Source organism: Pelophylax lessonae (assembly GCF_965119305.1).
Source record: "Pelophylax lessonae genome assembly, chromosome: 2".
NCBI classification, from domain to species: domain Eukaryota; kingdom Metazoa; phylum Chordata; class Amphibia; order Anura; family Ranidae; genus Pelophylax; species Pelophylax lessonae.
In genome coordinates, this window is record NC_138769.1 from 198,256,171 (window position 1) to 198,281,319 (window position 25,149).

Here is a 25,149-nt window from a genome sequence, read left to right on the forward strand (position 1 = left end):
TCTACCCATGCAAATCTGAAATTACTCTTTAGTCTGGCCTTATTTACCTCTGCTACTCCTACTCCCAGTGCTTCAGATTTCCCGTAGTTAATTTTAAAATGAGATAATTCTCCATACTGTTTGAATTCCTCCAATAGTACTGGGATCGAGATTTCTGGTTCTGTCAATGTAAACAATAGATCGTCCGCATATGCTGCGATTTTATATTGTTCTTTCCCCACCGTAACGCCTTTTATATTCGGGTTAAGTCGGGTTTTTTCAGAAAGGGTTCTAGTGTAAGTGCAAATAGCAGGGGGGACAATGGGCACCCCTGCCTTGTACCATTTTTTTATGCTTAGGGGTTCCGATAATACCCCATTCACCTTTACCCTTGCTGTTGGATTAGAATATACCCTGGATATTCTTTCCCGCATTATTTCTCCTACTCCTATATACTTGAGCACTGACAGCATAAAGGCCCACTCAACCCTGTCAAAGGCCTTTTCTGCGTCGGTGCTCAGTATGACGCTCAGTGTTTCTGCTTTGGTGACTATATGAATCAAATTTAGAACCCTCGTAGTACTATCTTTGGCTTCCCTCGCCGGCATAAAGCCCACCTGATCAAAATGAATTATTTTTGAGAGTACCTTTGCCATTCTTGCCGCTAAGATTTTTGTATAGATTTTTAAATCTGTATTCAGGAGCGATATGGGCCTATAACTTCCGCAGCTCGCTGGGTCTTTACCCTCTTTTAGTATTAATGTTATATAAGCCGTTAGTGTGTCTCTAGGCAGTGTCCCCTCTGGTCCCCTTTCGTTGAACAGTCTTTCCATGTATGGTCCCAAAATGGGGGCCAGTACATGGAAGTACTGTGATGTCAATCTGTCTGGGCCTGGTGCCTTACCTTTTTTCATATTTTTTATTGCCTGTTCTATTTCCTCCCGTGAGATATGTCTTTCCAAGTCCTCTCTCTCTTCCTCAGAGTTTTGGTATTCCCGATTTAGCTAGATACTCTTCCCTTTCCTTCTGTGATTTTCCTACTTCCGGTAAATTATAAAGCGATGAATAAAAGTTCCTAAACTCTTCTGTTATTTGTTCTGGTATTACTTTCTTTATACCTTCTGGCGATACAATCTGTGGAATATATGATCTTGTTTTTTGGCTCTGGATAGATCTTGCTAGGGTCTTTCCGCATTTGTTCCCTGACTCGTAAGCGACTTTCCTTGATATTTGTATGGCGGCTTTGGCTCTACACTGCATTAGATCTAATATCTGCTTTCTTATTATACTCAGTTCTCCTAATGCTGTATTTACCTTTTTCTTTTTATGCTCGGTTTCTAGTGCTTTCAGTTTATCTAATAATGTTAGCAGTTGCCTATTCCTTTCCCTTTTTATCCTTGCACCATGCTTGATTAATATCCCTCTAATCACTGATTTGTGTGCCTCCCACAGTGTGCCGATGGCACATCCAGGTTGGTCATTACGGTCGAAATAATCCTTAAGTTCCTTCTGTACCTCTATTCTTACTTCCTCTATCTGTAGCAAGCTTTCATTAAGTTTCCAAAATCTTTGTTTCATGGATTCAACTGTGGAAGCTCTGTACACCATAGAGATCATTGCATGGTCTGACCATGAAATGCTATCTATGCTCGTACTTCTAACCGCCTGAAGATGGGCATGGGGCACCAGGCAGAAACCTATTCTCGAATAGCTCCCATGTGGGTATGAGTAAAATGAATACTCTTTTTCAGTTGGATGCTGGAGACGCCACACGTCTATTAATTGTTCCTTATGCAACGTCTTTATCATCCGTCTTCCTATCACTCCAGAGGACACAGGTTTAGCTCTGGAGGCACCCACCATAGGAGACAGTGGTGTATTGAAATCCCCCCCTAGAATCAATTGTCCCTGAGAAAAATCTCTGAGTGTATTTAGTGTTTTGGCGACAAACCTATCCTGCTGTTTATTAGGGGCATATAAGGTTGCTAATGTCATCCGGGTTTCCCCCATTTTCCCTTTTAAAAAGAGAAATCTACCGCTGTCATCCCCTAGTTTCTCCTCCAGCTGCCAGGGTGTTTTGCTATCTATTAATATCGACACCCCTCTTGATTTTGACTGTGTATAAGTTGCGTGATAGATATATGGAAATGCATTATTTTTCAAGTATGGTAGTTTATCTGTTTTAAAATGCGTTTCTTGTATGAACGCTATGTTTGCCTTCACACGTTTAAGTTCTGATAATAGTATCTGCCTTTTTTCGGGTGTATTTAACCCCTTTACATTAATAGAGACAATCTTTATATTCTCCATTTGAAACTATCAGCTATGACCCCACACCCCTCTTCACAACACTTGTCATCAATCCACTAGTCACTCACTCAGCCGTTTGTACCCACACTCATCTCTATCTCTTTCACTCCTGCCCTATCACCTATGGATCCCCCCCCCCCCCCCCAGGGAGAGTTCAAGGCTCGCCCTGGTCGGGGTCCACAGGTCGGATTTTAAATCCTTCCAACACACGGCATTTTACTGCCACCAGTGTGTTCTTAACTTTCTAGGGGACAAAAACCCTGAGCGGCCCCCCATGTCCTCGCTCCTCCCTCCCTATTCGATTTATTCCCTTATATTTCTTTGTCTCCAATACCCGTCTTCTTTCCTCCTCCCTCTCTCTCCCCTCACTGTCTTACCTCTTCCTGGACCTTCTCCTTTGCTTTCTTTAGCCCCAATACCCTCTCTATCTTCATCTCCTATTGAATTTCTTCCTTCTTCCTCCTCGAGTATCTTGGAGCCTTAATATCTGACCATACCTTCCCCAAAAAAAAAAAAAAAACCCCAGAAAACATCCCCCTTAAATAGCACCCAGTGTTTAAATGTGTGTCAGCCCTGGTGGGGGTAATAACCCCGATTATATCGTGAAAAAAAAAGGAAACCCCTCCCAGTGTTTAAATTTGTGACAACCCTGATGGGGGTAATAACCCCGATTATATCGTGTGAAAAATAAAAAAGAAAATAATAAAAAAAAAACCTCCCAGTGTTTAAATATGTTACAATCCTAATAGGGGTAACAACCCTGATTATTTCATGTGAGAGAAAAAAAAAAAGGGGGGGGAAATGGAAGGCCCCCTGCATTAACAGCATTAACTTAATTAACATTTATGGTGGGGGAGACATGTATATCATGAAAAATACGAAATTATAAAAAACAGTCCAATTAGACTATATTGCCTCCCAATTGCAATACTATCTATCCCCGTGTCCCCCACCCACCTAGGCTCCAGATAGCTATTAATAAGGGGAGGAGACTAATATCTTACAGAGACCGGGGCTCTCCCCCAGCCTTGTCAAAGACCCCTGTCTTCAATTCAGCCATCTGCACCCTTAACCAAACAGAACCTATAATAGATCGTCAAACATCTCACATTCCCTTCAAAACTTAAGTGTCTAAACTTCAATAGGGGGTATCCCCTAAAATTCCACTGTGTCCATAAAAAGTGAGAGGAAAAAAAAAAAGAAAAAGGGAAGAGGGGGTGAAAAATGCCCCCCTATCAAAATGTGTGTCTTAAACCAAAAAAGAGGGATGACGGACCCCTACATTTTATCGTGAGAAAAAAAAAAAAAAAAAGGGAAGAGGGGGTGAGAAGACCCCCATCGAGCCCAAATCCCTATCACCATTGTGTCTTGACCCAGAGAGGGATAATATACCCCTGCACTTCACTGTGCAAAAAAAAAAAAAAAAAAAGGGGGGGGGAAAAAAACAAAGGGAGACCCCCAAAAAGAAAAAAAAACCCAAAAAAAGGGGTTCTTTGCTTTTTATAAATTCCCTAGGTGAGTTGCTAACCTATTCCCATGATCTACTATCCCTAGGCTCTAATCTCTCCCCTCCCTCCTCCCCCCTATCTATCGAGGATATGTGTATTCCTTCGGCCTGTTTCCACCGATCCTTCCCAACCAGTTTGGGACCTCCACGGGTGGGGTTCCCAGAAAGTCAAATAGGGCCGCTCTATCCTGGAAACCCCGCAAAGTAAAAAATCGCCCATCATTATTAAATATTACTGTGAACGGGAAGCCCCATCTATAAGAGCATCCTTTTCTTCTAGCTAGTTCCAGGATAGGTTTCAGCATGGCTCTTCTCTGTAAAGTCCCTTTAGAGATATCCGAGAAAACCTGGATAGACATCCCCTCCAATTTCCACTCTCTGATATCTCGCGCCATTTTCAATATCAGTTCCTTTTGGGCATAATAGTGTACTTTGCAGATTACATCTCTTGGTTTTTCCTGGTCTCTTTTCATTGGGCCTGGTACTCTATGTATTCTGTCCAATTCTACTTTGCTCGGGAAACTTGACCCTAGGATATCTTTGAATAGCCTATTAACTGTTCCTTCCAACTCCGTGTTTTTAATTGACTCCGTTAATCCTCTGATTCTTAAATTGTTGCGACGGCTACGATTTTCCATATCTTCGATCTGTAACTGTAACTTAGCATCTCTTTCCTCCTGTTCTATCTTTTTCTCCATCATTGTTAGCCGTTCCTTTATTGCCACAATCTCTGCACTCTCCTCCCTTTGTCTGGTGGATAGTGCCTGTATCTCATTTTTAATAAGCTGAATTTCTTTTTTATGGGTCTCTTCAACTCGACCTACTAGTTGTTCCATGTCGGTTTTGGTTGGGAGTGAGCTAATCATAGCTCTGAACTCTGCTATTTGCGCTGCCCACTGGGCATTTGGGAAGGGTGTACTCTTCTCTATCTGGTTTTTAGCATTGGATCCCGAATCTCTTTCCCCTATGGGTGACGTGGCCCCAGAGTCTATGATATCACTAGAATCCCAGTCTGTTTGTGTGTCTCCCATCTCCGCCATTTTGTTTGCTGTTGTAGATCTCTGGCTTGTGGACAAGAATTTTCTTATCTCTCCTTCTGGTTTCCCTGGGTTTTTTACAGTATTTTTTTTAGCTTTCCGTTTTTTTGTGAGGGTCATACTAGTTCTTTACCTTACCGCGTGTAGGCCAGTACTATCTGACTGAGGGGCCCACTGCTCTCTTTCCACTTTCTGGGAGTGTATATCTCTTTCTTCTCTTAATTCATATGCCTCTCACCATATTCTCATCACATCGTTACTTTCAAGCTTCTCTCTACTTAAATGTTCTATTATAGTGTCTCTGTCTCCTTATGTGCTGGCTTGCCCTGTCGGTTCCCTCTCGATCCTTGGGTAGTGACAGAAATTAACTTTTATTGCCAGTTTTATCAATCACAGCCTCTTCTTAACCCCCTTGTGTCCATCTGCATATATTATATCACGGTATTCTCTATCCACTTTATTTAATGGCGTGTGATAGTTTAAGAGACAACATAGAACACCACTCACGGTTTTGTTCGTTTATCTCCTCCTTGAGGGTCTCTCTTCCAGGGAAGCACAGTCTTCCAGTTCCTTTGCCAGTATCTGAGTATGCAGCGAGGTAAGCTAGGTGAGGGACACAGGGTATCACAGCAGCTTTGCTCCACTTCACTCCACCTGGGTCTTTGCTGAGTGTTCCCTCCGCGCTTACTGCCTGCCTGTAGCGATGGCTATCAATCCAGGCTCCACTCTAACCCTCCCAGCCGGCCAGAGGCAGAAGTCCACAAAGCGAGCCTGATCCCAGCTCCTTCCAGGCCTCGGCCGCCTAGGCAACAGGTCGGGGAGAGCACAATAGGAGCCGCTGTTGTCGCTCTCTCGCTCCTCGTTGCCTCGTTCTGTCAGCGAGTGGCGTCCTCCGTTCACCACCTCCACAGCGTGCGTCTGGCCCGCGGGGGTACTTCCGGGCTACGAGGTATGCCGCGATCTCCGAATACCGCCGTCCACCAATGGAGAGAGTGGGGAGAAGGTCCGACAGCTCACACCATCTCTATCCCGCCATAGTGCGGGTTTCTCGGCTACCTTCGGGTAAGCTCCTGAACAGGGAGGGCGTCTTCACACGAGGCTCACGGATCGCTTCCTCACATGACCGCTTCCGGGCACGCCCCCCTTTTTGCTGAGATCAGCAGTTTTTTAAATACTCAGACCAGCCTGTCTGGCGCCAACAACCATGCCACATTCAAAGTCACTTAAATCCATTTTCTTTTCCATTCCGATGCTCGGCTTGAACTTCTGCAGGTTGTCTTCACCACATTTAAATACCCAAATGCATTGAGTTGCTGCCATGTGATTGGCTGATTAGCAATTTGTGTTACCAAGCAAATTAACAGGTGTACCTAATAAAGTGGCCGGTGAGTGTGTATATATATATATATATATATATATATATATATATATATATATATATATATATATATATATATATATATATATATATATATATATATATATATATATATATATATATATAGATTGATATATATAGATATATATATAGATTGATATATATAGATATATATATAGATAGATATACTGTAGATATAGATATTTTGCAAGTATAAACAAAAGCAGGGAACTATGCATTTCCAAGAACATTTTTAACGTTTTTACTAGATCATGTCAAGGTTACAGGTACAAGTCCAAGCAGCTTTCAGAACAGTGAAACAAGAGATAGTAATTTTTTTATACTGAAATGCAATACTCTAGGTTTATGGAAAAGGTTAAGAGATAATGACTTACAGATCTGTTTTTCTTATTAACTAGCAGAAAAAGCAAAGGTAGCAAATTAGGCTAATATGGTGCATTGAGCAGAAGTTCTAATTAAAGTTTGTAACATGGTCAAGATCGTATTACCAGTATGAAGTGATATTTTGTACATCTCGCTGTCAGTGAGGTTAGGACTTTCTATGACAGAGCTCATCACTGTCAAGAGCACTGGAAATATAAAAGGAATCAAATGTGAAATTGTTTTTGGTATAAGGATTTCATGCTGTTGAGAAGATGAAGTAGCAGTGACTTACCCTGGAAATAAAACTAGCTATACCTCACCAAATATGTACTAGTGATGCAACTGATTTTAAAGTGATTGTAAACGAACACCTTGTAAAATAATCCATTCAATTTAAAATAGAAATCAAAGGCAAAACATTTTTGTATAGATATAAAAAAACATTATAAATTCCTTTTTTTTCCCCAGTGATCACATTCCTTATATATATATATATATATATATATATATATATATATATATATATATACAGTAAAAGTGAGTACACCTCCAAATTGGGCCCAAAGTGTCAATATTTTTTCTGTGGCCACCATTATTTTCCAGCACTGCTGTAACCCTCTTGGGCATGGAGTTTACCAGAGCTTCACAGGTTGCCACTGGAGTCCTCTTCCACTCCTCCATGATGACATCATGGGGCTGGTGGATGTTAGAGACCTTGCGCTCCTCCGCCTTCCTTTTGAGACAGATACTCACAAGGGTTTAGGTCTGGAGACATGCTTGGCCACTCCATCAACTTTACCCTCAGCTTCTTTAGCAAGGCAGTGGTCTTGGAGGTGTGTTTGGGGTCGTTATCATGTTGGAATACTGCCCTGGGGCCCGGTCTCTGAAGGGAGGAAATCATGCTCTACTTCAGTATGTCACAGCACATGCTGGCATTCATAGTTCCCTTATTGAACTGTAGCTCCCCAGTGCCAGCAGCACTCATGCAGCTCCAGACCATGACACTCCCACCACCATTCTTGACTGTAGTCAAGATGCACTTTTCTTTGTACTCACCTGGTTGCCGCCACACACGCTTGACACCATCTGAACCAAATAAATTTATCTTGGTCTCATCAGACCACAGGACATGGTTCCAGTAATCCATGTCCTTGCGGGCTTTCTTGTGCATCATTTTTAGAAGAGGCTTCCTTCTGGGACGACAGCCATGCCATGCAGACCAATGTGATTCAGTGTGCGGTGTATGGTCTGAGCACTGACAGTGACAGGCTGATCCCCACCCCTTCAACCTCTGCAGCAATGCTGGCAGCAATCATATGTCTATTTCCCAAAGACAACCTCTGGATATGATGATGAGCACTTCTTTGGTCGACCATGGGGAGGCCTGTTTTGAGTATAACTTGTCCGGTTAAACCGCTGTATGGTCTCGGCCACCATGCTGCAGCTCAGTTTCAGGGTCTTGGTAATCTTCTTATAGCCTAGGCCACCTTTACGTAAAGCAACAATTCTTTTTTTCAGATCCTCAGAGAGTTCTTTGCCATGAGGTGCCATGATGAATTCCAGTGACCAGTATAAGAGAGTGAGAGCGAAAACACCAAATTTAACCCACCTGATTCCCATTCACACCTGAGACCTTGTAACACTAACGAGTCACATGACAGCGGGGAGGGAAAATAGCTGATTGGGCCCAATTTGGACATGTTCACTTAGGGGTGTACTCACTTTTGTGAGATACTGTTGTGTGTATATATATATATAGCAGATGTATCAAAAGATGTATAAAATGTTTGCTGTGCAGATATGACAAACCTTCGCACAATCAGAAAATTTCAGTGATTTATCTAATATGTGTTGTTCTTATCTTCAGTTCCACCCAGTAGCAAAAAATACTCCATCAGCAATAAACGTATCATTGCCACTAAGGGGTGCTGACAATATAGGAACCACACATAATACAGGAAGTATGGCAATTTTCATCCTGATTGTGTGGATGTTTGTCACATTTACACAGCAAGTTTTTTTTACATAGACCCCTAAGTGTATTACTCTACAAACCTTATAGCAGGTAAGACAGTTCAGGTAGATTATTTTTTTGTTTGTTTGTTTTTTATAGAGTAGTTATATTGGGTTGGGCTATGTCTATTGGCAGATGTTTACTACCAAAACATCATTTTCTGAAAGCACAGAACTGCTGGAAGAAAAAGATGGTGCTACTGATTTTGTAGCTCTCATGATAGTTTCACAAATGTTTATCAAATCAATATTTTCAATAAAAATACAAACAAATCATTAAAGCGTAAATATGGGCAAAACTTTTTTTTTCATTTTGCATAGAGTAAGGTAGGGTTATACCCCCCATCAGGGTCCCATTGGGGAGAACTTCCTCTCCATTGCTAAAATAAGAAGTGAGAAAAAAGCTCTCCAAAGAGTGGGAATCCGGCTGTGTCACCAGGTTAAGCATAACTAATGTCTCCATTGGAAAATATCCCTTTTTTAGTGTTCCGAAGTCCAAATTTGGGGCTTTCCTTTACTTTCCCTTTTAATGATAAAGGTAAATTGGAAAAATAGAGAGGGTGAATCGCCCTAATGAGGGGGCGTAAACAGCAATAAAAACTGACAGGTGTTCTTATTTTTCTTTACTCTGTTCAAAACTAAATATATATATATATATATATATATATATATATATATATATATATATATATATATATATATATGTATATATATATGTATGTGTATATATATATATATTAGGGCTGTCAATCGATTAAAATATTTAATCTCGATTAATCTCATGATTGTCATGAGTTAACTCGCGATTAATCGCACATTTGTATCAGTTCTAAATGTACCTTACATTAATACTTTTCAAGTTTTGAATACATTAATCAACATGGGAGTGGACAAATAGACGCTTTATGCAAATGCATGTTTATTATTAGTGAAACCATACTTAACATAGGATGAAGACTGGACATCTATCAAAGGGACCATAGTATCAAAAGTCATATGTTTATCAAAGAACTTGTTCATGTCTATTATACACATGAAAAAACAACAACATAGAAATAAACGGTTCCCATTACTTCTCTTTCTTTACTCAATTTACTTACACAAACCTATTTACATTTTTGCACGATAGGGCAGCTCACTTCTTGTAAACATGCTAACCTAAATGTACATTTATTATTACTGAAATCACCCTAAACAGAGCATAAAGAACATTGACATGTTTTACAAAGAACGTGTTCATGTCTATCAAACAGGTGGGAAAAAGAATATAAAAAACCCACAGGTTCCTCACAGATTATTTCTCTTTCTTTGCACTGAGCCAGTTGCTCAAACAGACGAGCCTGTTTACATTTTCAGATGACAGGGCAGCTCGCTTTTTCTGAACAACATGTCCTGAGAGTGAAAACAATCTTTCACAAGGTACGGATGTGGCAGGTGTTGATAAGTATATGCGTGCAAGGTAGGCCATCTCACTGTGTGCCCCTTCATGATTGGACCACCACTGCAGGGACAGTCCTCTATGCCAATAGAGGGCTCTGCCTTGTAGCGCTCCACACATTTCTCAATACAGTCCTCTTCATCATCATCAGATGAAGATTCTGGCACAGACATGAGACATGTTATCTTCTTAGGTGGTTCAGTTGTCACTGGTTTATCTGGCTGTGCAAGCCCCTCCCTCTTGAGCAAGGCACAGACTGAACTCCACACCTCAGCTCTGTCAGCCCTGCTCAGACATTTGAGGTCCTTAAACCTAGGGTCCAGTGCTGATGCAACCCTCAGCCATGTGGTGTTGGTTTTTTCCTTCCGTTTGTCCATGTCAGTTGTGAAAGTTTCCTTAAACTTAATCATGTAGGCTGGGTCATCTTCTGAGACCTCCATCACACGTGATAGATGACACAACGCGGGCAGCACAACTGAGCAAGAAACAAATTTCTCTCCTCCTAAAAGTTCACTCACATACCTGGAATAATAGAGAAAAGCACTTTAGTTAGACATAATGAATCTCTCACTCACTTTCAATCTCTCACTCTTAACACACGCACGCGCACACAAACCTAACCATCACAGAAAACTTTCTGCATTTTTACATTTTCAATACAACTCATTCTGTATGATTTATAAGCTGTTTAACTGGACCAACAAATGTCCCCACAAAAACAAGGATTTCAGACATTTCTATTATATTTTGTCCCCATACTGTACACACACACACACACACACACACACACACACACACACACACACACACACACACACACACACACACACATCAGAACATAAATCCACTCTATTATAAATGACACACACACACACACACACACACACACACATCAGAACTTAAATCCACTCTATTATAAATGTCACACACACACACACACACACACACACATCAGAACTTAAATCCACTCTATTATAAATGTCACACACACACACACACACACACACACACATCAGAACTTAAATCCACTCTATTATAAATGTCACACACACACACACACACACACACAGTCAAGACACATCAGAACATAAATCCACTCTATTATAAAAATGTTACACACACACACACACACAGACGTCCCCACTTTTGACACAACCTTACTTTGACTGAGAGACAAATATAATAATAATAAGAGTATCAATAAATTACCTGCAGTGTTCCAGCACAGTCTCCAACCTCTTCAGTTTATCAAATTCAGCTGCAGTTGGCATGTTGATGTTGCCTGCATGTAGGGCCAGTGCATCTCTCAATGGTTCTTGATTTCTCTCAACACGCTTTATCATTTCTAGGGTGCTGTTCCACCTAGTAGACACCTCCTGTACGAGTGACTCTTTCTTTTGAAGATGTTTGACTTGCTGCTGTTCAAGCTCGGCTGCGTTAGCAGGGCTATGCTTGAAATGACCCACTAACTTCCTGCATTTTGCCAAGGCGCCATCAAACGGGCTGTTTTGGAGAGAAACTGTGATGGCTCGGTGGAGGCTGTGTGCAATGCAAGGCATATGCTCGAACGGGAGCTGCCTGGCCGCTGCAATCATGTTGCGTGCACTATCAGTGGTCACTATTTTAATTTTGAGTTCAATGTTCCACTGTCTGGCTACTTGAAGAAAGTGCTCAGCGCAAACGTCAGCATAGTGTCTATCTTCTGTCTTCATAACGGTCAAAGCGTGAGACTGAAGTTTCCAGTGCGCGTCAAAATAATGTGCTGTGACGCCTAGGTAGCTATGGTTACTGAGGGAAGTCCAATAATCTCCGGTGAGCGCAACCGTGTTTGTCTGTCTCAATGCCTCCTGAACTTTAGCTTTCTCCTCTTCATATAAGTTGTGAATCTTGGTTGTAATGGTGGCTCTTGAAGGTAGTTCGTATGTAGAATCGTTAGATGCGATGCGAATAATTTCAAGTAGACCCTCGTCCTCGACCACATTAACTGGTCTACATGCTGTAGCCACCCATTTAGCTATAGTTGAGGTGAGTCTATTAGTTGTGGACTTATCCATCGATCTCCGCTGCAAACTTTGATCCATTGTGGTCTGCCTTTGACGAGGGGGAGGGGGGCTCTCCGTGTCAGTTGTATGCTTCGCCATCAAGTGATATTTTAAACTCGACGTGCTGCGGTGATAACTTAATTCACATCGACAATAAATGCAGATAACTTTTGTCTTGTCGACAGAACCATCAGACCTCGTTTTTTATATAAATTTTCTGTTCAGAAGACCCCTTTCTTTTTCCATTTCTGTTTGCTGCTGCATCTCTATCTCTCCAACTACGGGCTAGGCCACGGGTCAAACAGGTGATGCGCGCTGCATTAATCGTGCGTTAAAAAAATTAGCGCCGTTAAAATGAATTTGAGTTAATGCGTTATTAACGCGCTAATTTTGACAGCACTAATATATATATATATATATATATATATATATATATTTTTTTTTTTTATTATATCTTTTTATTTGGCAACACAAGAAGAAGATGAAGAAATGACACTTAGCTACAATGTAAAGCAGTGAGTGTACAGCTGGTATAACAGTGTAAATTTGCTGTCCCCTAACTCAACACACAGCAATTAATGTCTAAACCGCTGGCAACAAAAGTGAGTACACCCCTAAGTGGAAATGTCCAAATTGGGCTAATTGAGCCCAATTTGGCCATTTTAATTTAGGGGTGTACTCACTTTTGTTGCCAGCAGTTTAGACAATAATGGCTGTTTGTTGAGTTATTTTGAGGGGAAAGCAAATTTAGCCCCGGTTCACACTTGTGCGTGTGCGGGGTTCGCGTGTAATGTCGGAGCGCACTGCTCCGACATTACATGCGATCGGCTGTGCGGTGCGAGTTTAGCCATACAGTTTGTATGGCTAAATTCGCACCGCAACCGCACCAAACACGCACAGGGACCCTTTTTGGCAGCCGCATCAGGATCGGATCGCACAGCGGTTCACACTTGTGTGATCCGATCCTGTGCGAACTGCACGATCGCACTGCGATATGCGATCAAACTGGGGGTGTCGTTAAGATTACATTGACACCCTCAGCGTATCGCATATGGCAGTGTGAACTGCCGGGGGTGCGTGTGCGATGCGGGAACAGGCTGCGGATTCGCAGCCTTCCCGCACTTGCATAAGTGTGAACCGGACTTTACACTGTTATGCAAGCTGTACACTCACTGCTTTACATTGTAGTAAAGTGTCATTTCTTCACTGTTGTCACATGAAAAGATATAATAAAATATTTGCAAAAATGTGAGGGGTGTATTCACTTTTGTGAGATACTGTATATTTTACTGTAATAATGACACTGGCAGGGAAGAGGTTAACCTAATTGGTGATCAAGGGGTGAAACGAGAGCCTAGGGGAGTGTTTACTAATTGTGGGGGGAGGGGCTTGAGAAATGACCATAGAGACCTGTGATCCTATATAGAAGAATCACATGCGCTCTGTGATCATTTCAGAGAGAAGAACTGCCGGTTGTGTTTTCAACAGCTCACCATTCTTCTCTCTCAGCGGGGAGCGATCTGGGGTGGCCAGCAGCAATCACTGCCACCAGCCCCGTGCATCTGCATCCTCGCTGCTCATCCCCCAGCACCAACCGACTAAGTCGGTTCGCGCAGCCGAGCCAGCCTGCCGCAGTAAAACTGCAGCGGGTGGTCATCAAGCGGTTAACTGAAAATTGCGCAGTCATGCAATGCTGTACCCAATTAAAATTGATGTCCTTTTTCCCACAAATAGAGCTTTCTTTTGGTGGTATTTGATCACCTCTGCGGTTTTTATTTTTTGCGCTATAAACAAAGAAAGAGCGACAAGAGGACAGATTTATGTCATTTTTATTGATTTAGTTTTTACTAGTAATGGTGGCAAGCAGCGATTTTTAGCGGGACTGCAACATTGTGATGGACAGATCGGACACCTAACTGACACTTTTGACATTTTTGAGGGGACCAGTGACATTACTACAGTAATCAGTTCTAAAAATATGCACTGTTACTGTACTAATGTCACTGACAGGGAAGGGGTTAACACCAGGGGTGATCAAAGGGCAAAGGGTTAAATGTGTCCCTAGGGGGCGCTTTCTAACTGTGTGGGGAATTTACTCACTGGATGAAAACAGAGACCTGTGTTTCTAAGTAGGAGTAACACAGAATCCCTGTGTTCATCACCGATGTAAACAAGACAGAACAAGAACAGAACAAGACAGAAAGGCATCCACCAGACCCGCTGATTGATCCCCCTTTTAGCCAATCAGTGTGTGTGCGCGCCTCTGGCAGTTCACGTGCGCCCTCACCATCTGCTACACAAATCGGCGTACAGGTATGTAATTTCGCATAACAGAGCCGATCTGCCACAGTAAAACTACGGGGCCTATTCGGCAAGTGGTTAAAATAGCGCAATCCTGAATAGCAAAAATTGGGGGTAAAACCTTCTAAAGGGCAAGTAGTAATGTCTAGTTTCACATTTATTTTCTGTGTTAGGCCAACACACCCTAATGCATGGTAAAGAACATTGCAGTGAGCTGTAATGCACATGTAATTGCAATTGTTGCTGTGTTTTAGATAGCAAATAAAAATACAGACAGTATTGAATAAGTTCTTTATTGAAAGCCCCCCCAATAATGTCCCACTATGCAGATCCAACATCATGTCGTCCAGGGCTGTAGCTCCTCAATAATCACAATAAATGATGACCCATAGACAGAAATGCAATGGCCAGCAACGGTGATCTTGCTCCTCCCTCTCAACTGCTTGCTAGAATGCTGGTGACTGCCGGATCCAGAACAACCAAAGCCACTGTGTAGCTCTAGCTATCTATGTCCTAGCAACCATAGATGTTTTAGGCCACCTGCATACTAGCAGGCAATGACTCTCACATCTCGGGCAGCATCTTTGGTTGCTAGGTGGTCAGAGCCAAACAGTATCATTGGTTTTTCCGGTGCATGCAGCCACCAGCATCTTAGCAACCAATTATGTGTGGAATTGAAGCTAATTTTGAAGTAATTTAGTGGAGGTAATGATAAAACCAGTAAATAAATGGCAATTGGCTGCAGGAACCAGAGCTTTGGATGGGCAAACTGACCAAATCTGGCCATTTTATCTGTTTGATAAAAAGCTTGAGTGCACACAAAATCTGGTGCAGCAATGATACTAACCAATCAGCTTCTAACTTCAGCCTGCTGAAATAAGCTTTCTCAGCAAAACCTAGAATTTGATTGGTAACCGTGCACAGCTGCACCAGATTCTGTGTGCACCAGTTTTAGTAAATCTCCCACCTCCCCTAGCCAATACTTGTATGAGGAGGAGTGCTTACTTTATAGCCAGTTATTGGGCTAAAACTATGTCAGGTGCTGAATTTCTTTTTCATAAAGAGCCAGCAGGACCGATCACTATATCAATATCAATCACCCACAGGACAGATTACTGGTTAGCCACGAAATCTCTCCAAATACCATTAAAAACATACATATCTAAGGGGATCTGGAACTACTTTATGTCAAGATCTACTTGGATCTACTTATTTACAAGCATACTGGAAATAGCTGGTTGGCCTCACTCTCTCAGCCCTCCCTTCTATCAGCCCTCCCTCAACCCCCTCTCTCTCAGCCCTCCCTCTCTCTCAGTTCTCCCCTCCCTCTCTCAGCCCCCCCCTCTCTCAGTCCTCGCTCTCTCAGCCCTCCCTCTCTCTCAGTCCTGCCTCACCCCTCCCTCTCTCAGTCCCTTTTCTCTCTCTGACCTCCCCTCTCTCTCAGCACCCCCTTCTCTCAGCCCCCCCTCCTTAACCCCCCCCCATCTTGGGGGGCGCAAGTAGCTGGTCTTGCCTAGGGTGCAAAATAGACTAGACCCAGCCCTGTGTACAATATACTGTATATGTAAAGTTCTGTGTAAATGGACAGTGCTAAGTACAGTAACTACCTATAATAAATAAAATTGCTCTTAATGCTAATGCATTATCATAACTACTCCCCAAATGGCTCATGTGTACAGCATGCTCTAAAACAGGGGTCGGCAACCTATGGCCCACGGGCCACACTCGATCGGTTGCCGCTAAATGTGTGGCCCATCAGTGCATGTGATGAATTCACATGCACCCGGCCCATGGACATTTTAAGTAAGAGCAGAATGGAGCAGGTAGCTAAATGAGAACACAGGAGAGACACACAGCAGCACTCACAAAACAGCGGGAGCTTCCGGAGTTACCTTTCCAGGTGATTATTTGCTAAGTGGTCCTAGCAACCAAACACCAGCTTTTTAATATGAAAAATTTACTCCGGAAGCTCAGGCTGTCTTTTCCGTGCTGCTGTGTGTCTCTCCCATGTTCTCATTCAGCTTCCTGCTCCCTGCCCTGCTCTGCTCTGTCTCTCTCTATGCATGGGCAAGATAGGAAAGGGCAGAGCTGCAAGGGGGCTGTGTAATATTCAGGGGGTGTGTGTAGGGGGGCTGTGTAATATGAAGGGTGGGCTGGGTGGGGGGGGGCTGTGTGATGTGCAGTGGGGGCTGTGTAATAAGCAGGGGGGCTGTGTAATGTAAAGGGAACCAGAGGCGTGGGGTCTGTGTAATGTAAAGGGGTCCAGAGGTGCAGGGGGCTGTGTAATGTAAAGGGGTCCAGAGCTGCGGGGTCTGTGTAATGTAAAGGGGTCCAGAGGTGCAGGTTGCTGTGTAATGTAAAGGGAACCAGAGGTGTGGGGCTGTGTAATGTAAAGGGGTCCAGAGGTGCAGGGGTGTGTAATATAAAGGGGTTCTCCCTCTATGCATTGGGCAAAGGTAGGAAAGGGCCGAGCTACAGGGGGGCTGTGTAATATGCAGGGGGGCTGGGTAGGGGGGGCTGTGTGATGTGCAGGGGGCTGTGTAATGTAAAGGGAACCAGAGGTGTGGGGCTGTGTAATGTAAGGGAAGGGTGGGGAGACCCTGCAGCGATGCCAGAGCCTCCAGGGAGTGAACCTGCATGCTCCCTCAGGATGAACTGGCTTTGTATTAGTGAAGCATCTTAAAATGAAGTGTACTGTTATTATTACTATGTTAGGATTATTATTATCTTCACTCATTAGCAGGTGAATGCGGCCCTCCATGAATTCACATACATTAAATCTGGCCCTTAAGTGGGATAAGGTTGCTGGCCCCTGCTCTAGAAAGTCTTCAGGATGGCTAAGACTACAGGAGCTTCTGCTCCAGTCTTCAGCACCTGCTATAAAAGCCTACCAAAACAGTCAATGCTTTACCCTATAGGCCCCTTTCACACGATCGGACTGATCAGGTCCACCTTGGACCTGATTGGACCACCCATTTTTCTCTATGGAAAGGTGGATGTCAGCGAACGTGTGTCCGCTGACACCCATCTGTGATCCGATCCAACAAGATCCGCTTAAAACAGATGGATGGCGATACATTCGCCATCTGTCCAGCGGGTCGGATTGGATGGGATCGGATGAGCTGCCGAGTGGATCCGTCCTGTGTGAAAGGGGTCCTATAAGTAAAACAATGCTGATCATTCCCTGGCAACACCACCAAACCAATAATAATGAGTTGGAATTAGTTGATAGCTGCCAGGGGACTGAATAGGACATACTTGCAAATATGTACAGTATGATCTTCAATAGTATTGTATTTAGTAAAATATTGGTTAAATGCATGTACATTCTGTGAATACCAACTGAATTGCAATTAATGCATTTAGTATTGCTGTTGCTTTAGAATGCCACAGAATAATGTATTTTCTGCTTTGTCTATGTATGGGACAAAGGGGCGGAGCCCCGCATATCAGCTCCGGCCATCCCCGACATCAGAGCTTTGATTTGACAGCTCCACTCACTCTCATTGTGGCTGTATGCCCACGCCTGCCGGCCTTCCCACCAATCCCTGGCTGTGCTGAATGGATGATCAAACTGCTGCATGCCGCCATTCTTGCCTCTTCTCCTGTATGCTGCTAATCAAAATTATAGAAGATAAGTGTGCTATGTTTAATTAATTGGTGTCTTTGCAGTTTAACTAATTGTTGAACCCTGAACCCTGTACAACGCACACCTGAACCTTGCACCCTGTACGAAAAGCCCACTAAAAGTATTTGCTCAACCATGAGAATGGTGAGAAACATCATCTGGTGATTCCAATACCTCCCACACATCATAATTATGTGAAAAATTATTTTTGAAAAGAAACAATCAATAATAAATTGTCAAACGACATATAAATATCCTCGTGAAAAAATAAAAAGTCAAAATAGTGAGTCCAGTGAAGGTCATGACAATTGGGTCACTGCTAAATTCAACCACTGTTTTGTGTCTTCACACTCCACTCCCATCAGGTGGTAACCATTCTCATGGTTGGGCAAATACTTTTAGTGGGCTTAATCTCTCATTCACCCCTTCTATGGTGAAAATCTCACCGTAGGGTACAGAGAAAAAGAAAGGCTCCACTAGTGTAATAATGTCATACACTTGAATATTTATTAAAATCAACTGCAATCTACTAACATGTTACATTAAATGACAAGCATTAAACATCAATATAAATTGACAATTTATTATTATTTTTTTCATTTCAAAAATCACATAATTATAATGTGTGGGAGTTATTAGAATCACTATTCTTACTCTATATTTAGTGGTGTGTTGCGCTACTGGTGTCATATGATTAGGAGGTTTTGTATGTGTTTTCAGTTATTTTCTTTGGGTTTTGGATATTTTAAGTAGCAGCATTGATTTTGTTGTTGTTTCTCAATTACAATTATTTAGCGCAGGGATCACTATTTTGTTTATATTGCATAACTTCAGTTTTTATACCTGTACATGGGCAGGACAAGGGCAAGGGCAGAACCAGGGGGCGTCAAAATGAGGTTTCACCTAGGGTGTCAAAAATCATTGCACCAGCCCTGAGACTAAATCAGTCTGCAAATTTACCTGCATATGGATAATGTGGTCCAAAGCAGCCATCATATTGGATTTAGGCTTCCAGCTGTCCTCTTTTACAATGTATTACATACATAATGTTCAAATTAATTTAATATTTCTTTTAGTGTTGCACTCATTGCATGCGTAATCCAGTTATAATTCTGTAACATTCTGTTTCATGTATTATTGAAGTAAATGAAATGTTTTCACAAGGGACCAGTGAGTTCATTCATTTCTGCATACCACAGATGACCAAGAGCCCATATGATGCTATTTATAATTTGTTCCTAGAATATGCATTTCCTGGAACCCAGGAAGAGATGAAGCCTTTTCAGACACAGATAATATGTAGCACAATATGTAGTGAGCATATTGCACATATCTTCAGTAATCTTGTGAACATGTGTGAAATTTGAACCAGGAGCAATTCATTAATAACTGAGAGTGTGTATCACAAGGCCACAATTTAAACATTACTCCTAATACAGCTTTCTTAAAAGATAATGAGACATTCTAAAAAAAGCCTATTTTTAAGTCTGTTGGCTTCTCTTCTCCGCAAAAGGAAACCCCAAGAATGTAGCTGCAGCGAAGGCTTTACTGGAAGCTGACCACATGGAAAATAAAGCTGTGCGAAACCAAACCCTGGTATTGTAATACTGAGAATGATTCAAATGCAACTGAAACATAAAAAGGGTGATGAAAGTGTAACTATTTTTTTTTACACTTTGGAACATTTGTTACTGTAAGGTAGGTTAATTAGATACAAATAAAGTGCATATCACCTCAACAGTTGTCAAGAACCATATACACAAGCAGCGCTAAAACACATGACATATTCATTATCATGGTATGCAAGTCCAGATAATGTTCATAGGGAAAGTGGTAGAAAAGTCTCTAAGGAATCCACAAGGGGATAAGTCACCAGTGCTGGAGCCGGAAAAGAATACTCAATCCCTTCACCTCACCCTGTGCATCACTCCCTAAGGAAACACACTTACCAGATACTGGCAAGACAATAGCCCAAAATCCACTCATGCATCCAGACCGGAATCTCTCAAGGATCCACTTGAAGAAAGATATACCACTGATCACCTGGATGCGCAGCGCTCCAGCATAGTGCATAGGAGAAAATACAACGGGCACATAGAGCAGTATTGCCAGTAAAGGTTTATTAATGCCCAAAAAAAAAAAAAAAAAAACCTCCACAAATGCACTTACAAACACACTAGGTAAAAACAGCGTAAAATGTCATAAAAGCAGGGAAGCATAGGACACCATTGGGAGCCTACTGGGCTTCCGTGTTGCTCTTCAGCGTTCAGGAAGTCCGCAAGTACTATCGAGTCCCCGCCGGGCGTCCTGCTGCTATGGTAACCGCGTTGCTCACGCCCTGACCGGTTTCGTCATTCCAAGACTTCTGCGGAGTCTGGAGTGCCTCTGTGGCCTCATTTATATTGGACGCACAAAAAGAGCGCTCACTAAATGGGTTTCGGACCATGTCTCCAATATAATTAAGGGCTACAAGGATCACAGTGTGTTCCTTCATTTTAAAAAGGTCCATAACAGTGATCCATCTGGACATAAGTTCTGGGGGTTTGAGAAAGTATATCCACAGTGACGAGGATCTAATATAGTGAGGGAGCTCTCGCAAAGAGAGACCCACTGGATATACTTGACCAGTGCCCTGCATCCTAAGGGCTTAAACGTAAAACTTGACGTCAACTGCTTTCTTAGTGATTATTAATCTGACACAAATGGTATAGCGAGTCCTGACTCAGCATAGTCATAAATATATATAAAAAGGGGAGGCAGACATTGCAGGACCCCCGAATATCATTGGGGTCAGGTACCTCTAAGCTATATTCTTGGTTGTTAAGGGGGGTTCTTTCCCTTATCTATATTGATGTGCCGGAGGAATGAGACATATTGATAAGGGGACCCCTGACGAATTAGAGTTAAGCGATCCTGATTAGTTCAATAGATTATGTTTTTTTTCAATAATTTTTTACCAATTGGTGCAGTCCCCTTGGTTGCAATGGGTTGACACTGCTGTTATTAAGTTGATTTTATCATCAGATTGGGAAGTCTTACTCTTCTTTTTCTGTTTTTTTATTTTTTTTTTATTCGTTTTATAATTAGATTCGATGTAGTATTATCTGATCTTTTTATGGATAGGGTGCCTTTTTGTAATATGTACATGCATTAGAGTGGGTGCTGTGTGGGAGCCATCAATTTCTATATACTCGGGTGATACAGTTTATGCAGCGCTGGGTATCTAATAATAATAATACTACTATATAGTGATACTGTCCTGCCGTTCCATAACTTGGATGCATGTTATATATATACAATATAATATTAGAGGATTAGCCTTTATTATATCAGGTAACCATTGCCATTCATATACCCACATTCTTATATTGATCTGTTTTTGGCTTATGCTTTGTAACAATGAGAAATGTGATGGTTTTAATTAATTGTAATGATAAGTTGATGATGCTGATTGCCTGGAGGGGTGATCGGCTATGGATGGTTAATAGATCTGACATCAATGATTACCTATGAGGCCGCTCTCCTTTGGTTGCAGAGATTGCAGCAAGGGGTTAATCACGAATTGGCTGAGGTCTGAGATAAGTAGAGGTAACGCAGCCGCGTGCTCACGCCCTCCACAGAAGTCTTGGAATGACAAAACCGGTCAGGGCGTGAGCAACACGGTTACCATAGCAGCAGGACGCCCGGCGGGGACTCGATAGTACCTGCGGACTTCCTGAACGCTGACGAGCAACACGGAAGCCCGGTAGGCTCTCAATGATGTCCTATGCTGCCCTGCTTTTATGACATTTTACGCTGTTTTTACCTAGTGTGTTTGTAAGTGCATTTGTGGAGGGGGTTTTTTTTTTTTTTGGGCATTAATAAACCTTTACTGGCAATACTGCTCTATGTGTCCCTTGTATTTTCTCCTATGCACTATGCTGGAGTGCTGCACATCCAGGAGATCAGTGGTATATCTTTCTACAAGTGGATCCTTAAGAGATTCCGGTCTGGATACATGAGTGGATTTTGGGCTATTGTCTTGCCAGTATCTGGTAAGTGTGTTTCCTTAGGGAGTGATGCACACGGTGAGGTGAAGGGATTGAGTATTCTTTTCTGGCTCCAGCACTGGTGATTTATCCCCTTGTGGATTCCTTAGAGACTTTTCTACCACTTTCCCTATGAACATTATCTGGACTTGCATACCATGATAATGAATATGTCATGTGTTTTAGCGCTGCTTGTGTATATGGTTCTTGACAACTGTTGAGGTGATATGTAGGGTTGAGCGAACACCTAGATGTCCGTGTTCGACGGGTTCGGCCGAACTTTAAAAAAAAGTCCGGGTCCGTGTCCCGGACTTTTACCGAACTTTTCCCGGACACCGAACCCCATTGAAGTCAATGGGGACCCGAACTTTAAGGCACTAAAATGGCTCTAAAACACCAAAGGAAAGGGCTAGAGTGCTGCAAATGGCAGCAAAACGTAATTAAGAGCATGGCAAGTGCTCTGCAAACAAATGTGGATAGGGAAATAACTTAAAACAACAAAAAAAAAACAGAAAAATAAAACAATGTTCTTCTTCATCTCTGAAGGACGAGGCCCATATGGAGTAGGAGGGAGGTTGAGGTGGTGGTGGATGTGGCGGTGACATAGGCGTGCGCACAGGGTGTGCTGGGTGTGCCTGGGCACACCCTAATCACCTAGGGCACATAGCATTGCCAGTGAGGAGATGGGAAAGATCTCCCTGGGACCTGCTCTGCTCTATTTCTCCTTGCCTACAGGTACATGGCCCCGATACATTACTCTCCCTGCTGGCAAACACATGCATGTGTATTTCAACTTTGGGGTGCACACCTTAATGCAATAGGCTGCGCACACCTATGGGCGGTGTAGGTGGAAGCGGCGGTGGAGGAGGACCAGGGCCGGATTAACAGCATCATGGGCTTGGTGCTGAGGATTTTGAAGGGCCTTAAGGGCCGTGCCTTGCCATGCACCCAGAGGAGGAAGGGTGCAGCCATGCATGCCTAATTCAACATGGGATGCTGTCTCTGAAGCCCATAAACACATCCATGCATCGCCAACTGTCCCTCCTTGTCCGGCCTTCACGCTGTGTGGGGAGGTTCTGAGGGTGCTGCCTGGGGAAGCGAGCATAGAAGCCAGACTTCTGTGTTTACAAGTGACAGAAGAGCGGTAACAGTGAATATGGCCAACCCGGGGCCTATATAAAAGGTAGGGGCCTGGAGCTGCAGCTCCAATAGCCCCTACATTAATCTGGCCCTGAGGAGGAGGACGAGGTAGCCAACACTGCTTCTTTTCAAAAATTTTAAATGAGGGTACACCCCAAAAGAGTGAGAAAGAGCAAAAATGGAACAATGGGTGGGTAAGATCGGTATCCATTGCTATTCTGCATAAGGTACGGAAAAGTCCCGTGGGATCCATGCCTGGTTCATTTTAATGAGCGTGAGCTTGTCCACATTGTCTCTGGACAGGCGGCTGCGCTTGTCTGTTATAACGCCCCCAGCCGTGCTAAATACCCGTTCAGATAATACACTGGCTGCAGGGCACGCCAGCACCTCCAAGGCGTAAAGGGCAAGCTCAAGCCATGTGCCCAATTTGGAGACCCAGAAGTTGAAGGGGGCAGACCCGTCATTCACTACATGTAGGCGTGTGCACACATACTGCTCCACCATGTTGGTAAAATGCTGCCTCCTGCTAAGACGTTCCATCTGAGCTGCTGGTGCTGCTGTTTGTTGTGGCGTGCTGACAAAGCTTTTCCACATTTCGGCCATGCTAACCCTGCCTTCTGAGGTGCTGGCGGTGCCCTGGTTGCGTTGGCGACCTCCTCCTCCTCCTCCTCTGCCTTGTGCTTCCACTGTGGCCCCGCTGTCAGATGGGAATGCCAGCAGCATGGCGTCTACCAGCGTGCGCTTGTACTCGCGCATCTTGCGATCGCGCTCCAGTGAGTGAATTAAGGACGGTACGTTGTCCTTGTAACGGGGATCCAGCAGCGTGGCCACCCAGTAATCAGCACAAGTTAGAATGTGGGCAACTCGGCGGTCGTTGTGGAGACACTGCAGCATGTAATCGCTCATGTGTGCCAGGCTGCCCAGAGGCAACGAAAGGCTGTCCTCTGTGGGAGGTGTATCGTCCGTGTCCTCTGTATCCCCCCAGCCACGCACCAGTGATGGCCATGAGCTGGCCTGGGTGCCACCCTGCTGTGAACATGGTTCCATCTCCTCCTCCAGCTCCTCCTCCTCCTCATCCTCCTCATCCTCCAGAACTGTGCCCCTGCTGGACAATTGCGTCCCTGGCGTTTGCGTGTGCAGGAACCCACCCTCGGAGCCCCTTGCGAATGACTGCCCTGAAAGCCTTGGAAATGTTACCTCTTCATCCTCCTCCTCCTCCTCATCCTGTGCCACATCCTCTTCCATCATCGCCCGAATTGTTTTTTCAAGGAGGCATAGAAGTGGGATAGTTAAGCTGAGAACGGCGTCATTGCCACTGGCCATGTTGGTGGAGTACTCAAAACAGCGCAACAAGGCACACAGGACTCGCATGGAGGCCCAGTTAAATTAAATAGCGGAATAGAAAATATGATCCAAAAAAAGTGTATGTATATCACACGTACACAACCACACTGGGCCCCAATTACTATTGTTTGTACCCCTAAAAGGCTAGATGAGGAGTAGGGGGAGTATGGAACAGGCAGCACCCTCAAACCTTCAGAAGTATGAGATGAACCCCAACAACTTGGAAAGGTGGATCTCTCTCACACGTACCGACACAGACTATCCCGCAATTCAATTGATCCTCAAAGGTTTTTATTGAATAGCGGAATAGGAAATATGATCAAAAAAAGTGTATGTATCTCGCACGTACACAACCACACTAGGCCCCAATTACTATTGTTTGTACCCCTAAAAGGCTAGATGAGGAGTAGGGGGGGTATGGAACAGGCAGCACCCTCAAACCTTCAGAAGTATGAGATGAACCCCAACAACTTGGAAAGGTGGATCTCTCTCACACGTACCGACACAGACTATCCCCCAATTTAACTGATCCCCAAAGGTTTTTGATTAAATAGCGGAATAGAAAATATGATCCCAAAAAAGTGTATGTATATCACACGTACACAACCACACTAGGCCCC

The 25,149-nt window shown here is 43.3% G+C and overlaps 1 pseudogene across 1 annotated transcript in view; it reads right to left on the minus strand.

The window, feature by feature from the left end:
* Nucleotides 1-9,902: 9,902 nt before the first annotated feature.
* The window catches only part of LOC309548026 (E3 SUMO-protein ligase ZBED1-like), a 36,553-nt pseudogene continuing 21,306 nt past the window's right edge, over nt 9,903-25,149 (minus strand). The window contains exons 2-3 of the transcript in view: nt 11,256-12,284; nt 9,903-10,568 (exon numbers count right to left, since the gene is read on the minus strand). The product of the transcript in view is annotated as an E3 SUMO-protein ligase ZBED1-like (transcript). The remainder of the gene's footprint in view (nt 10,569-11,255; nt 12,285-25,149) is intronic.